This window comes from Haemaphysalis longicornis, unplaced genomic scaffold (genome assembly GCF_048455015.1).
Source record: "Haemaphysalis longicornis isolate Haplotype H1 unplaced genomic scaffold, Haemaphysalis longicornis Haplotype H1 scaffold_14, whole genome shotgun sequence".
NCBI classification, from domain to species: domain Eukaryota; kingdom Metazoa; phylum Arthropoda; class Arachnida; order Ixodida; family Ixodidae; genus Haemaphysalis; species Haemaphysalis longicornis.
Window position 1 is genome coordinate 21216639 of NW_027526245.1, and position 15810 is coordinate 21232448.

The 15810-nt window shown below is 49.4% G+C and overlaps 1 protein-coding gene across 1 annotated transcript in view; it reads right to left on the bottom strand.

The window, feature by feature from the left end:
- The window catches only part of LOC144164798 (neprilysin-1-like), a 508128-nt gene that overhangs the window by 299651 nt on the left and 192667 nt on the right, over positions 1–15810 (bottom strand). The window contains exon 6 of the mRNA XM_077695065.1: positions 1397–1587. The gene's annotated coding sequence lies outside the window, so the exon portion shown is untranslated. The remainder of the gene's footprint in view (positions 1–1396; positions 1588–15810) is intronic.

Genomic DNA, 15810 nt, shown 5'->3' on the forward strand with positions numbered 1-15810 from the left:
GGCTCCCTACTCATGCATTGCCTCCAGTGGAGGCAGCAGTTTCGGGGCGCTGGAGTTCGAGGGCCCCCAACACCTGCAGGACGGCCGTATGTTGTATTTCGTGTTGTATTATCTAGGTAAACTTGGATCCAGGTAAACCACTTAACGTAGCCTAGCAAGAACATTACAAAACCTAAAACTTATCAAAGCCTAGCAAAACGTATCCAGACTTAGCAACACCGGAAGAAGCCAAATCAACCACCAGATCCGCTTTTTTTTAAACGGAAGACCTATTTCACACCCTTTAAACTACCTGCGTAAAGCCGAACGTTTTGCAGTGAGTCAACACCCTTTTGCCCGCAGAAATAGTCTTTTTTTTATTTTAAAACTTCGAATTGAAATTTCACCTGCCGAAGCTTAACTTGGGCAATGAGGCGCAGGTATATGAAAACGAGCAATAATTGCACAAGAACATTTTTTTTCCTTTTGAAAATTTCTTACAAGGTGAAGAGTATGGTGTGAGGGGATCTGTCGTGCTTCAAAGTGCAAATATACATGCATGCATTGCGTTAATCAATGAAAAGCTGGGCACCTTTTATACACCCTTTCAACACCCTACAAGGAAGCAAGGGTACTTAAGTTAGCACACTTTTTCCAACACGAAAGGGTGTTTAGATTCAACAAAAATGGTGCAATGTCCTTCAAACACCCTTTTTCCACTTATGCTAAACCCCTTTTGGCCAAAAAAGGTGTAAAAACGTTTAGTGTGTACCTCTGTCACTCAAAAAAAAAAAAAAATCTTCAGCCAGTTCATACTGGCAGTGATGACATAACGATGACATACAGAGCTGAAACTTGGCCCTTTACTAAGCAACTAGAAAGAACACTTACCCCGGCTGAACGGCCATTGAACGCATAATGATAGAAATAAGTCCCAGGCACAAGAAACAAGCTACCTAGATCAGAGAACAAACTAGAGTTGACGATATCATAGTTCACAAAAATAAAAATACATTGGCAATGTAGTGAGACGAACGGACAACCGGTGCAAAAGTAGGCAGATGAGTATAGAAGGCGAAGGCCAATAACACGATGGAGGGATGAAATACGGAACTTCGGGGGTAAGCTGCGCACTCGAGTAGAGCAGGACAGGAGCGGTTGGAGGTCCATGGGAGAGGCCTTCGTCATGCAGCGGACCTGAGCAGGCAAATTATGATGATGATGATGATGATTCTGGTGGTGGTAATGATGATGACGATTCATTATATCTGCTTTCGCTACTTATGCTGATATAGAGCAGTTATAAACAGGGTTTTCATGTACCACTCCCCATAACAGCCCAAGAACCATAGGTTTTGCTACCAGCCAACAAGTACATCATTCAAAATCAGCAGTTGAAACTAAATTTGCTATTTACCTTGATTATGTGAGCAGAAATATTCTTGCTGTTCCTACCGACGTTTATTTCAAGTATAGGGTAAAGTCCAGTCGCGAGAAGCACATCCGTCCAATTTGCGTAACTTGTTTCCTCTGATAATACAGGCCAATCTCCAAGCCCTGAAGCATTCATTATTTTGAGGATGGCCTCCGTTGTGTCGTTCTTATTGCCTGGCGTAGGTAAAGAAAAAATAGGATCACCTAAGGATGCACGAAACCTTGCAGTTACCTGCGAAATGTCTGGGAAAAAGAATATTTGACAGATTCTGTTTGTGTCCCAGCGATAGCCTTACGTATTAGGCCCGCATCAGGCTACAAAAAGAGCAAAAAGCACAGTTTTTGCTTTAAGCAATGCCGTGAGTTTCTCACTACTTGGTCATTAGTAGCGGAATTTTTCTGTACCGATTTCCTCCATTCTGTTCACCAGCATTGTGGCTAAGAAACGTTTCTGGGAATTCTCGTTTTATGAACAACTAGTGGTAGTACCCGGCGATGACCGAGTGGGCTACAATACAAAAAACACTAATGGGTATAACACGTATTGAGTTATTTCTTACTTTTTATAATTAGACAGTTTACCGTGAAGTTGTACAAAATCAGGAAGTCCCTTAGAAAAAACAGCGCCAAAAACGATACGACAGGGGAATAAAGACAAACACTGCGCTGAACTGCCAACTGAGGTTTATTTAGAAGAACAATGAATATATACTAGAATCAGAAACCAGGAGGACAGAAGGAAATCCATAACACACACACACAAAAAATGGAAGTTGATTGTGGAAATGAAAGCAGCAACGTGTAATGCGTTGATCATGATCCTAGGTATCTTATCTCCCTGTCGTACAACTCGATGGAGGTTGTGCTCACGCACCTATGTCCCAATGTGTGGATGGCGAAAGCCTCGTGCATCTCCCTCGGGCGCTGCGGTTCAGGATGACGGTGCGGTAAAATGCTCGATGGGATATGTTGCAGTGCTGGCACTTCGTACACTGAGCAGCTAGATTGCTGCCAGTGCCTGTCCGTATCGTGTTTGCATACTCCCTGAGCCGGTCATTATTGCAGCTGCCAGTTTGCCCGACATAGCTTTTTCCACACGAGAGCTCAATCTTGTACACCCCACCTTCTATGCGCTCCCTGAAGCGATTGGCGTGTTTCTTGCTGCATTTTTTGCAGTTTACCGGCTCCGCATTCACCCGGCCGCACATACCGCTAAGTTTTCAAGGCTCCGAAAAAACCACACGCACGCCCGCGCGACCCCCCGTCTTAACCCGATGGGACACGCTATGGACATACGGTATCACCGCAATTCTTGGGACCCCCTCTTCCCTTGTGCATGGTGTGCGTTCCTTGTGGGTCTGCGAAATCAAAGTCTCCGCTAGTGCGCTGAGCAGCTCGCGTGAAAAACCTGCATCGGTCAGCCTTGCTATCTGGTCCCCAAAGCTGTCCTGCACACTATGAGGGCACGACCTCTCTAAAGCATTCCACATTGCCGAGAGACCAATGCCACGCTTCACTGACTTGGAATGGGCTGATGTGTACGGCAGCAGGCTCTTCTTTGAACGAGGCGCGTATTTCCAGCAAACATGATCATGGCTAAAGTACAACACTAGATCAAGATGCCTAAGGCTTTTTTTCTGATGGGAGCTCATACGTTAAGGTGAAGTCGCGAAGGGTACTCTCGACGGTCAGGCACTGGCAGCAATCTAGCTGCGCACTGTGCAAAGTGCCAGCAATGCAAGATATCCCCACCAGCATTTGACCGCACCGTCATACTGAAGCGGTACCGCGAGCAACGCACGAGGGAGATTCACGAGGCTTTCGTCATGCACACATTGGGAGATAGGTGCGTGAGCGCACCCTCTAACGAGTTGTACTACAGGGAGATAAGATACCTAGGATCATGATCAACGCATTACACGTGGCTGCTTTCATTTCCACAATCAACTTTAATTTTTTTGTGTGTTTGTATTATGAATTTCCTTCTCTCCCCCTTGTTTTTTATTCTAGTATATATTCATTGTTCTTCTAAATAAACCTCAGTTGGCAGTTCAGCGCAGTGTTTGTCTTTAATCCCTGTCGTATCGTTTTTGGCGCTGTTTTTTCTAAGTGGCATCATGCACCAACTAGGCCGTCTCAGTTCACTCGTGCAGGAAGTCCCACTTGCTGTAAATGCTTGGGCTGCTACAGGATACGTGGGGTAATGGGAAACACCTGAAAGGGGTGTTTTTTTGTAATCCTCCCAAAAGAAATTGTACAAAGATGGTGCGCTCGAACCGCTTCTCACCCATGGGATGTAGTATTTCACCAGGTATAAACGATAGTCATCAGTCAGTTTGTGATAAACTAGCGGTAGTACTCGGCGATGCCCGGGTGGGCCACTATATTAATGACAATGTAGCGGCAAGCCACAGTGCCAGCGGCAGCAGCGTGACGCAGGCCCACGGGCGCGCTCACCCGCCGGAGGGCTCGCGCGCCCCTGGCATCAGTAGATAGAGACCCCACGGCGTTCGGAATAAACCGGCCTTGCTACGCGGTCTCGTCGTCTCTGTTTCAACGCTTCCGTGGCATGCGCTCTACAGTTGGTGACCCGGACGTGATATCCCTCCCAGCGAAGTTGTAGAGCCATGGCCAGCAACGACCAGAACCAGCGAGCACCGCAAGCAGCCGGCAACGAGATCGCCGCCCTGGCTATCCACTTGCCGCCGTATTGGGAACACAACCCGACCATCTGGTTCCTTCAGGCCGAGTCACAGTTCGCGCTGTGTGGCATCACCTCCCAAGAACGCAAGTTCCACTACGCCGTGAGAGCTCTACCAGCGACTGCTGCGGAAGAGGTTGCGGACATTCTTGCCTCCTTCATACGCAACCCACCTGCAACGGCCTACGACAAGCTCAAAGCAGCGCTACTCGAACGCACAGCACCATCTGAGCGCACGTGCCTACAGCAGCTACTTTGCACCGAAGAGCTTGGCGATCGAAGACCGAGCCAACTCCTGCGGCGCATGACCCAACTCCTCGGCTCACGTGCCCAAGCCATGGACGGCGCATTGCTGCGCGAGCTCTTTCTGCAGCGCCTGCCTGCGAACGTGCAAATGGCCCTCGCAACATCGTCCACTGTTTTGGCGCTCTTACCATCGTACCACTGTTTTGGCGCTCTTTGCCCTAGTTGGCCTTGCGCCATTAACATCCAACCATCATCATCAGCAACATCGTCATCCATGGATCTCCCTTCGCTCGCGTCCCTGGCTGACAAGGTAATGGAAATAGCCAGCACAGCTTCACCTATTGCTGCTGTGACCGCGACGCCAGCATAACCCGCCCCTCGCACGACGCCAGCTCCTGCCGACGAAGGTGCGTCTGCGTCGCGTGCCAGTGTCGATCACCTGTGCGAACGACTGGAGCAACTCGTCGCGGCGACTAGGCGAAACAGCTAAACACATTCTGCTCGCCCGTCACGCCGACGCGACCGCTCATCTTCCCGACGCCGTGATGCCGTTCGTGGACGCAGCCCTACATCAGCCCCCGGTGTATGCGTCTACCACCGCCGTTTCGGCGCAGACGCTCGCCACTGCCTCTTGCCATGCTCATGGACGGGAAACGGACCCGGCAGACCGCTAGCGGCGACGAGCAGTTCTGGCCCCATTGAAGAATGTCGCTTGTTTCACATCGCCGATCGTTCCACCGGACAAAAGTTTCTCGTCGACACGGGAGCGCAAGTCAGCGTCTTGCCAGCTTCACGCCACGACCGCAACTCCAGCGCAGTCTTCTACCTCCAGGAAGTGAACGGCACGCGCATTCCCGTGTTCGCGCAGCGATCCCTGACTTTGAACCTGGGTCTTCGCAGAACTTTTCGGTGGATTTTTGCGGTCGCGGACGTTCGCTCTGCCATCCTTGGTGCTGACTTTCTTACCAAACATGGCCTCCTAGTCGACGTCAAGCGACGGCGAATTCTCGACGTCCACCGGCGTGATGCTGACCAAGCAGACGACACGGAGCTACTGCGTCTTCGCACATCCCCAACTGCGCTCCCGCTCGAAGACGTGACACTCGACGGACAGCAGATCGTTTCCGACTTGTCGACCGGAAAGCCACGACCATTCGTACCCAAAACCTGCCGTCGCGAGCTCTTCGATGCCCTGCACAACATGGCCCATCCTGGGATTCGAGCCACGCAGAAACTCATCGCGGCTCGTTTTGTCTGGCCTCGAATGAACGCTGATGTTCGCGACTGGGTCCGCGCGTGTGCACCATGCCAACTCGCAAAGGTTCACCGGTATCCAGTTCCGCCGGCAAAGACGTCCCTACAACCTGATGAGCGCTTCGCCGTCGTGCACATCGACCTCGTCGGTTCCTTGCCCCCTTGCCAAGGCTACCGCTACCCACTGACTTGTGTGGACCGATTCACACGCTGGCCTGAAGCAACACCGCTACCCGACATCTCCGCACCCACGGTAGCGTCAGCATTCGTGTCGGCGTGGGTAGCGCGCTTCGGATGCCCATCATCCATCGTCACCGACCGCGGACGGCAGTTCGAGTCTGTTTTGTTCGCCGAGCTCCTTCACCTCCTCGGCACGACTCGTTTGCGCACGGAAGCGTACCGGACACAAACAAATGGACTCGTCGAACGCTTTCACCGCATACTTAAGGCCGCGCTCACAGCACACGACTGCCCAACACAGTGGGTCCAGCGCTTGCCCCTCACACTTCTGGGCATACGCACTGCCTTCAAAACTGACCTGACGTGTTTTTCGGCTGAACTCATTTTTGGAACCCAGCTTCGACTACCAGCCGAACTGTTCAAAGGTACCGTCTCAAGCATCTTCCGCCGCGGACTACGTGAAATCGCTGAGATTGATCCTCGCTGACCTTCGACCGCAGCCTACACGGGAACGAAACCCCAGAGGACCTTATGTGCTTCCGGAACTTGAACAGGCAACACATCTGTTTGTGCGGTACGGACCCGTGCGCCGCCCATTGCAACCACACTACGTTGGCCCTTTCCCTGTAGTAGAACGACACTCAAAATATGTTATTGACATGAATGGCTCTCACGACCACATAGCCCTAGAGCGCCTGAAGCCGGCATACGTCACCGCCGCCGACATCAACCCTACGAGACCTCCCACTGTGGCTGCACACCACCGTGACCATCATGTACGTTGGGGCGATAAGAGCGTCACACCAGCTCCTCTGTTGGGGGGGAGCCCTGTAGCGGCAAGCCACACTGCCAGCGGCAGCAGCGTGACGCAGGCCCACGGGCGCGCTCACCCGCCGGAGGGCTCGCGCGCCCCTGGCATCAGTAGATAGAGACCCCATGGCGTTTGGAATAAACCGGCCTTGCTACGTGGTCTGGTCGTCTCTGTTTCAACGCCTCCGTGCCATGCGCTCTACAACAATAATTGGTATTGCACGTGTTCTATAATTGCTCACTTGTCATCATTAGGTAGTTCACCGTCAAGTCGTACACAATTACGAACTCCCGCCTGCTGTCAACACAGAGGCTCCTAGCGGAGGCGTGTGGTAACAGGAATAGCTGGAACTGGTGTTTTATTGAAACTGCGAAAACAAATTGAACCAAAATGGTGCGCTCCTACGACATATTACTCATCGGAAGTGTTATCTCCATTGGTATGGAGGGTACGGATCTATGACGGTTTTATGATACATAACATGTGCTCCCACGGGAAGGCCCAGGGACTCCCCAGGGACTTTTGGGACTTCCACAGAAAGTCCCAAGAGATAGCTCTATGCGAACGCTGGAAAATTAAGCTGAATTCCACATTCAGAGAAGTGTAAGTTAAAAAATCCCACTTGCCCATTTATACGCGTGTTAGGACTAATCCCTTAAATCCGTTTTTGAACAATTGTTTGGGCAGCATCAGCAAGCAAAAACGAAGTGGATATATGAACGGGATTTATAGTTATTGAGGAATCTGTAAAAGGGCGCGGTTTTCCCTAGATACTGCTTTTCAATATCAGCTGGGTGTGGCGAAAAATCTTGTAGAGCAGTGTTTCGATACCCCCATAAGTTACATTTACCAGCGAAGCAGTTAAATATCTCAACTGTCCTGCAACAAATAAATAAACAGCTGAAAAATTTGTCAGCCCTATCCATTCTCACCCTTGTGCGCGTGTTTTTAAAATTGCAACAACATTGAACTCCTACACCATATTGACAACGTGCTCATAAAATCTGAAGGCGTTTGAACCAGCAGGTTGGTTAGATGTTAGCGAGAGCAGTTTAGAGCCGTGAGCCTGCTCTCCTTTCGCCACGTGGCCTCTTCCGCCTTCGTAAGGAGCCAACCAGCTTCAACTTGAACGGTTTATTTTCAAAATGTCCCAAGCCTCGATTATCCCACCCTCTACTCCCACTTCCCCCACTTGACCTAGCGTCTTCCTAATGTAATAAAGGCTATCTCCTCCTCCTTTTCGGTTCGAAAGACGTGTCATTTCAAAAATAAAAAAAAGAAAAATTCCCGGGGGCTAAATAGTTAAAAGTGGTTTCGTGCATTTGTGCGAGGAACATTGATTAGCAAAAAGTAATTGGATATTTTTTGGAGAATCTTTAACAACACCCATTTTGTTCTGAAATGCACAGTCGGCCCAACAGTGTTGGTTAGGGCGAAAGCGTAAAATAATTTTTTAGATACTCTTAAGGGCTACACATATCAGCAAAAAGCACTTCGATATGTGGACGTGCGAGCGAGATAATCCCGAATGTATGAAAATTCAATTTCTAACCTTTTTCTCGGCTAGGATTACAACTTTCATAAATCTCTCCTCAGTGAGCCCTTCCGCCAACGCACAAAAGTACTCCCGAAATTTCGAGTCTCTGGGTCAAGCAGTTTTGGCTGGGCGTTGATGATGCAGTGAGTGAGTGAGTGAGTGAGTGAGTGAGTGAGTGAGTGAGTGAGTGAGTGAGTGAGTGAGTGAGTGAGTGAGTGAGTGAGTGAGTGAGTGAGTGAGTGAGTGAGTGAGTGAGTGAGTGAGCGAGCGAGTGAGTGAGTGAGTGAATCAGTCAGTCAGTCAGTCAGTCAGTCAGTCAGTCAGTCGGCCACCCACTTTATAGGTATAGATAATACGGGCTGCTGCGGGAGGCGCGTGGTTGCAGAAAGTACAAAAGATTGCCAGTGCTGTGCGAACGCGGGGGAATTTAACTGAATTCCCCATACAGAGGGGTGTAACAATCCCGCTGGTCTCTATAGAGGCGTGTTAGGGCAAAATGCTGAAATTGGGTTTTCGAAAACTGTATGAGAAGCATTTGGAAGCAAAGATGATTTGGATTTATCAACGGGCGGTATAGTTGAGGAATGTGTAAAACACGTAGTTGTCCCGAAAACGTGATTGTTCCTATTAGGTGGGTGCAATGAAAAAATCCTCTAGAACAGTGTTTGCATACCTCTTTAAAGGAGCCATGAAGAGAAAACACAAGTTTGGTTCATTCAAGAGATTGTCTCGTTAGAATCATACTGACACCAGTTTTAAAATAAACTTCGCTCAAATAAGCTACATAATTAGAAAAAACGGGAATGGTCATGCGACCCACCAGCTCATTTCCCGCAACAGAACCTATGATGTCACATGAGCTAAGCTCTGCCATTGGCGGAGGCTGGCAGAAGCAGACGCCAATTAGGTAGAGCTTACAAACTATGATGATGGTTAGAGTTTTTTGGCGCAAGGCCAGCTGGGGCAAAGAGCGCCAAACAAAAGAATATAAAATAAAATAGTGGCTACTAAAGGCAAAACAACAATAAAATCAATTAACGGCAGTGGTGATGCCTGGTGTATAGGGCCAGATTTGAATATGCGTGAGAGGAAATGAGGTTTAAAAAATTCACATCTGCAAAGTATTCAAACACACGTTTAACGGAAAACGTGGCATCGTCACCCAGAAACAGAGATGGATGTAGGGGAATATGTTGTCTGTAGAGTTCTCTGAAGTGTTTGTGTCGTGTTGTGTGAAGTGCCCTGCATGTGATTAGTATGTGCACGACGGATAGCGCCTCTCCACACCTGCTGCACTGGGGTCTAGAAGATCCCGTCAGCAGATACGAGTGCGTCGCATGGGTGTGCCCTATCCGCAGGCTACCCAAAGCGACTTCCGTGTGTCTGTTGCGTGAGTCAGCTGTGTACCGTCCCAAGTGTGGCCTTATTACATGTAGTTTGTTGTCTGTCTGTTCGTCCCAGTGTGTTTGCCATGTTCTGCGCAGGTGTTGTCTTATGTGTGGCTTGAGGTCTGTGTAGGGTATCGTTGTAATGTCTACAGTGTTCCTGAGTGCAGCAGCAGTGGCCCTCTCGTCTGCCAACTCATTCCCAGCGATCCCTGCGTGTCCTGGGACCCAGCAGAGGACCAGCTCATGCTTTTGTGCATACACGGACATGGTAGTGTTGAATACAAGATTAACTATGTGGTTTTTGAGGGGCTTGTGCGATGACAGTGCGCGAACAACACTCAAAGAATCTATATAAATGATGGAATTGGGAATTTGAGTTTCAAGAATGTGTCGTACAATCAGTAAAATTCCATACGCTTCTGCTGAAAAAATTGTTGTGTGCACGCTCATGGTTCTGGCTGCATTGAAATTTGGACCATGAGCAGCGCACGACACCATAGTGGAGGTTTTAGAAGCGTCACTATAAAATTCTGCACATGTGTACTTAAACTGCAAAGACAGAAAGTGCTGCAGTATTGCAGCGCGTGGTACACGATTTTTGTCAAGTCTCATAAAAGACAGGTCGCACGACACAGGGCGAACTTGCCAAGGCGGTAAACTGTTAGCAAAGGATGACCTGTACACATCTAAAAACGAAGCCCTCAGATCCGAGGCTCACTCTCTCACTCTAAATGAAAAGGGCAGAGGATGGGATGGGCGATTTACAAAAAGCACAGATGTGGATGTGTCGTTAAAGACAGGATAAAAAGGATGATTATTGAGTGATGAAATATTAAAAGCATAAAGCAAGTCCATATACGTTCGTTGGTTCTCAAGGCTCCACTTATCACACTCGACATACAGACTCTCCACAGGGCTAGTGCGAAAAGCACCCGAGGCGAGACGAAGCCCCAAGTGTAGCACTGGGTCAAGCATTCGTAACGCTGTTTTACTCGCCGACCCATACACCACACTGCCATAGTCCAAACGAGACCCAGCCAAAGCAGTATACAAGCGCAGCAGGAGTTCTTTATCGGAACCATAGGATTGGTGGGAAAGACCCTTAAGGATATTCATTGTTTTAAGACATTTTTGTTTTAGTTGTTTCATATGAGGGATAAAGGAAAGTTTTTTATCAAGAATTATACCGAGGAACTTGTGTTCTTTTTTGACCGGAATCGAGACACCATTCAGTTTGATGTCTGGATCTGACCTGATCCCACGCCTTTTGGAAAACACAACACAAGTGCTCTTGACTGGGTTCAGCTTAAAACCGTTCTGATCTGCCCAGCCTGCTAGTTTGTTGACACCAAGCTGGACTTGGCGTTCGCAGATTGACATATTGCGTGATTTAAAAGATATTTGCACATCATCTACATATATTGTACAGGAAATGGTTCGTGGCAACGCCTTTCGAAGTGAGTTCATCTTGACAATGAACAATGTGCAGCTCAAAACGCCACCTTGAGGCACGCCGTTTTCCTGCAGGAAAACATTTGAAAGGGCAGTGCCAACTCTCACACGAAAGGTTCGCTCCGCCAGGTAGCTATGAAGTGTATTAAACATATTTCCCGAGACACCGAAGGCTTTTAGGTCGCAAAGTATCCCGTATCGCCAAGCGGTATCGTAGGCTTACTCAAGATCAAAAAACACCGTAGCACAAAACTGTTTATGGACAAACGCATCCTTGATATACGACTCAAGGGCGACGAGTTGGTCGTTTGTGGATCGCCCCACCCTGAAGCCGGCCTGGCAGCTCTCGAGAAGACCACTGAACTCTAAGAAGTACACAAGTCTCCTGTTGATCATCTTCTCGAGAAGCTTGTCCAGGCAGCTTGTCAGGGGGATGGGTCGATAACTGGCGGGAGAAGAAGGGTCCTTACCCTCCTTCAGGAACGCCACTACAATAGCCTCCCTCTAAGATTTTGGGATGTGCCCCGAAAGTCATATGTTGTTGTATAGGTGTAGGAGTGTTTCAACAGTGTCCTGGTGTAGGTGTTGTATCATGGTGTATGTAATCTTATCTGCGCCGGGAGCTGAAGGTTTACACGTGCTCAGTGCAGCCCTCAACTCATAAAGTGTAAATTCAGAATTGTAACCAGATTTTGACCTGTTATTGTCATGTAGGGACTTCTTTTCACAAGTATTTTTATGTTTCAGAAGTGTTTGTGTAGTGTGCAGAGCTGGAAACGTGTCGGAAGTGTTGTACAAGAGTGCTAGCCTGGTCTTCCAGTGTGTCCCCTGTTGTACTGACCAGGGGCAGGCTATGGGTATGTTGTCCTTTACGTTTGCGTATTCTTGTTCATACCTTGTGTGCATCTGTGTATGAGTTAATGGATGTAAGGAAGGTGCGCCAACTCTCTCGTTTTGCCTCACGGCGCACACGTTTTCCGAACGCCTTGGCCCGTTTGAACAAAATGAGGTTACCCGACGTGGGGTACCGACGAAGGATACCCCACGCCTTGTTCTGGGCCTCTTGCGCCCGCCTACAGTCCTCATTCCACCACGGCCTCCGCTGGTTGCGCGGGGCTCCAGAGGCGTGGGGAATGGACTTTTCGGCGGCGTCGAGGATGTGCGCCGTGAGGAGTTGGGTAGCTTCTTCAACGTGTAGGTGTCCTATGGATGTGTGGTGTAGTTTGGATGTCTCTGTAAATGTATTCCAGTTAGCTCGTGCTTCATTGAACCTATTATTGGAAGATGGACTGCTTGGGCCTTTACCTATGTATGTGAGTGAGGTGGGGAAGTGGTCACTGCCATATGGGTCAGTTTCCACTCACCACTCGACAAGAGGAAAGGGAACTGCGGAGCCAATAGCCAAGTCAAGACATGAGTATGTGTTGTGACCTATGTTATGGTATGTAGGCTGTTTATTGTTGAAAAGGCATGCTCCAAAAGATGTAAGGAATGTTTCTATCAGGCGACCTCGGGCATCCGTTCTGGAAGAGCCCCAAAGAGAGTTGTGAGCATTAAGGTCGCCTGTAAGGATGTATGGTTCGGGCAGCTGGTCAACCAGCGCCTCGAAGTCGGAGCACGTAAGTGAAACATCAGGAGGAATGTATATGGAGCATACCGTTATCAACCTAATAAATATTATTAAGCGTATTGCTACATCCTCAAGGATAGTGTTCAAGGTGACAGGGTGGCATGCTAAGGATTTCTGGACGATTATGGCCACCGCCAGAAGAGTGTGTGCACCATCCCTGTCTTTCCTGTATACCAGGTAACTATTCAAGAAATTTGTGTGTTTAGAATTCAAATGTGTTTCCTAAACACACATTACACTTGCCTGATTGGTATGTAGAATCTCATACACGTCGTCAAGATTATTCAGAAAGCCTCTGCAGTTCCATTGAACAATATTTTCTCTTCCCATTATTTAGTGTGAGAGCTACTGGAGTGTGTATGTTTATGTGTCGTCTTTCGGGGCTGTGACTCTTGGATTGGGCTTTTTGGGCGGCCTATCTGAAGGCTTGGACGTCGGAGGCCGCTCCTTCGCTGCGTTGCAGGCAAGAACGGCACGACGTCCATCTCGTCGTCCGATGTCCTGGGTGTGCCCGTCGAACCGGGCCCCCCGGACTTGGCCCCCCTTCGGGGGCCCTTCGTTTGAGCCGCCACCGCCGGTGGTGTCGGAGGCACCAGAAGTGGCACGGGCGGTGCGGTGGGAGCCAGTGCGGGGCTCGTGGTGTCCATGGCACCCTCCAATGCACTGGACGATGGGGAGGCACGGACGGGAGCGGCACCGGTCCCGACGGGAGAGGTTGCAACCACAACCGCTGCTGGCTCAGCGAGCGGTGCGGAGGCGCGTTGGGCTGCCAGAGCCAACCCAGGGGGGGGGGGGGCGGGGTCGGGACCAAGTCCGACTCGCGGTACTGGGTCCCCGCCGAAACCAGACGCCGCTCCGCCCCCCGGCGAGCTGCGTCGGCGTACCTGCCCAGAGGGAAGGAGGCGAACCTCTTTCGCGCTTCGGGGAAGGGGATGTTCTCGTTTACTTTCAAGGCAATGATCTGTTTCTCCTGTTTGAACTTCTCACAACTTCAGGAATAAGCGGCGTGCGGTCCCTGGCAGTTCGGACAAGTGAAGTGCTCAGATTCACAATTATCGGTTGGATGATCTTGTGCTGCACATTTGGCGCACTTCAGTTTCCCACGACAAGAGTTTGTGCCGTGGCCAAACCGCTGACACTTATAGCAGCGGCGTGGATTCGGCACGTAGGGTCGGACCGGACATCTAACGAAGCCTGCGTTGACCGACTCAGGAAGTGTTGAGCGGTCAAACGATAAGATGATGTGTTTGGTAGGTATGATTTGATCGTTTCTGCGTATGGTTATTCGCCTCACTGCCGTCACGCCCTGATCATGGAGGCCCTCCAGCAGATTGGCTTCAGTTTCACTTATAAGTTCTGGATCAGAGATCACGCCTTGGCAGCTATTAGGGCTGCGATGAGGTGTGATCTTGATGTCAACATTGACAATGCGCGTTTGTTGAAGAAGGTTTGCGGTCTGCTGTTTGTTGTCTACCTCAATCAAAAGTTCTCCCGTTTTCAGATTCTTAGCCTTGTACGACTTTCCGACAAGGCTTTCAAGATACTTGGAGATTAGAAACACGGACTGGGAAGTGATTGGTTTTGTCTTGTCAAGAGACTCCATGATCAGAAAGCGCGAGAAATTATCGGGCTTTTGGAGCGAGATTGATTGCAACGGAGGAAAAGATGCTTCGGTGCGGCCCCTTTTCGGGGGCCGATCACGTCTGGGGGGGGGGGGGGGGTTTGGAAAATTTTGGAAAATGCCATACGATACATTGGAAAGCAGGGAGACGGGGGTACTTTCTTCTTTGACCTTACCCTGGTAGTCAAAGAGGTCCCGGAGCCCCCTGCCTGGTAGACAGGCAGGGAGCCCATCGGCCGGAGCTTGACCAAGGCTCCGACGGCCACCGTTCACGGCTTCTAACCCTTCACCTTTCAACTTCTAGCCACGGTAGGTGACAGCTTAAGTATGGGGGGCTCGGGGTACGCGGTGTCGCCACTCACCGTCACCAAGATTGCTCAAGGTGCCCCGTGCGGGGAGCTTACAAACTAGACGAACGAACGATTTGCGCTTAAATTTAGGGCACATTCTTTACAAAGCAATAAGAATGATGGGACAAACAGTGGAAGTTACGAAAGCACATGTAAACATAGAAGTACTGATGCGTTCTGTTGTTCGTACTGCGCACAGCATGCTTGGTTTAGCTGTACAGCACTACGGGGCTTGGGGTTGTCTCAGACGACACTGGCCGATTGACGCAAGCAACGGTGTCTTACGTGACCCCATTTGTCGAGCGAGCACTGTTTCAGGGAACGAATATTTTCTCCCAGAACAAAAACAAGCCAGGTTTAAATGCGGGCAAGAACAAACCAAACGCTTGCCACGGTATGGTGGCGCCATCTAGGTTACGGAACGCAAAGAAACGCGGGAACAAACCAACACCGCTGTACAGGGTGGAGACAACCTTTGAACGGTCCCGTGCCGCCGCAATTGGGCCAACAGGCTCAACGCGTTATTCTTTTCGTTTCCCACGAGACCTAGCAACGCGAAACAGACAATATGATTCAAACTTCTTCAGTAAACCGCGTTGCGGCGATAATTTTAGCGCGGTTTTGACACAATGACTTGCTTCGGCGGCGAGCGAGCAACCGAAAATGGCGGCGCCAGCGTATACGTGTCTCTACCCTGTACGGCGGTTGCGTGAATGAAGGTATTCTAGGCTACAGAGCGGTCGGTTCCTGTGATGTCATTTGGGACCACGAAAACGCACGATTGAGCGGGAAAATCAAAATTTTAACCTAAATTGTTTAATTTGTCAGTGAATAAAGCACCGTTTGTATCCGGACGAGTGCTGGGGGCACTATAAAACACGAAATCTTTCGAACAAAACCAACTTGCATTTTCTCTTCATGGCTCCTTTAAGTTAACAATATCAACAAGAACCCCATCAATATGGCCTGCGATAAAAAATAACTATCTGCAAAATTATCTCACCGCTTCGCACTCGTTCACTGGTGTAATCTTTAAACAATTTACAAATATTGAGGTCCTACGCCATAATTACACTGTGCTAATGAATTTGGAAGCCACCTGCAAAATTATTTCGCCGCTTCGCACTCGTTCACTGGTGTAATCTTTAAAAAATTTACAAATATTCAGGTCCTACGCCATAATCGCAATGTGCTAATGAATTTAGAAGCTGTTTAAGCCAGCAGTTT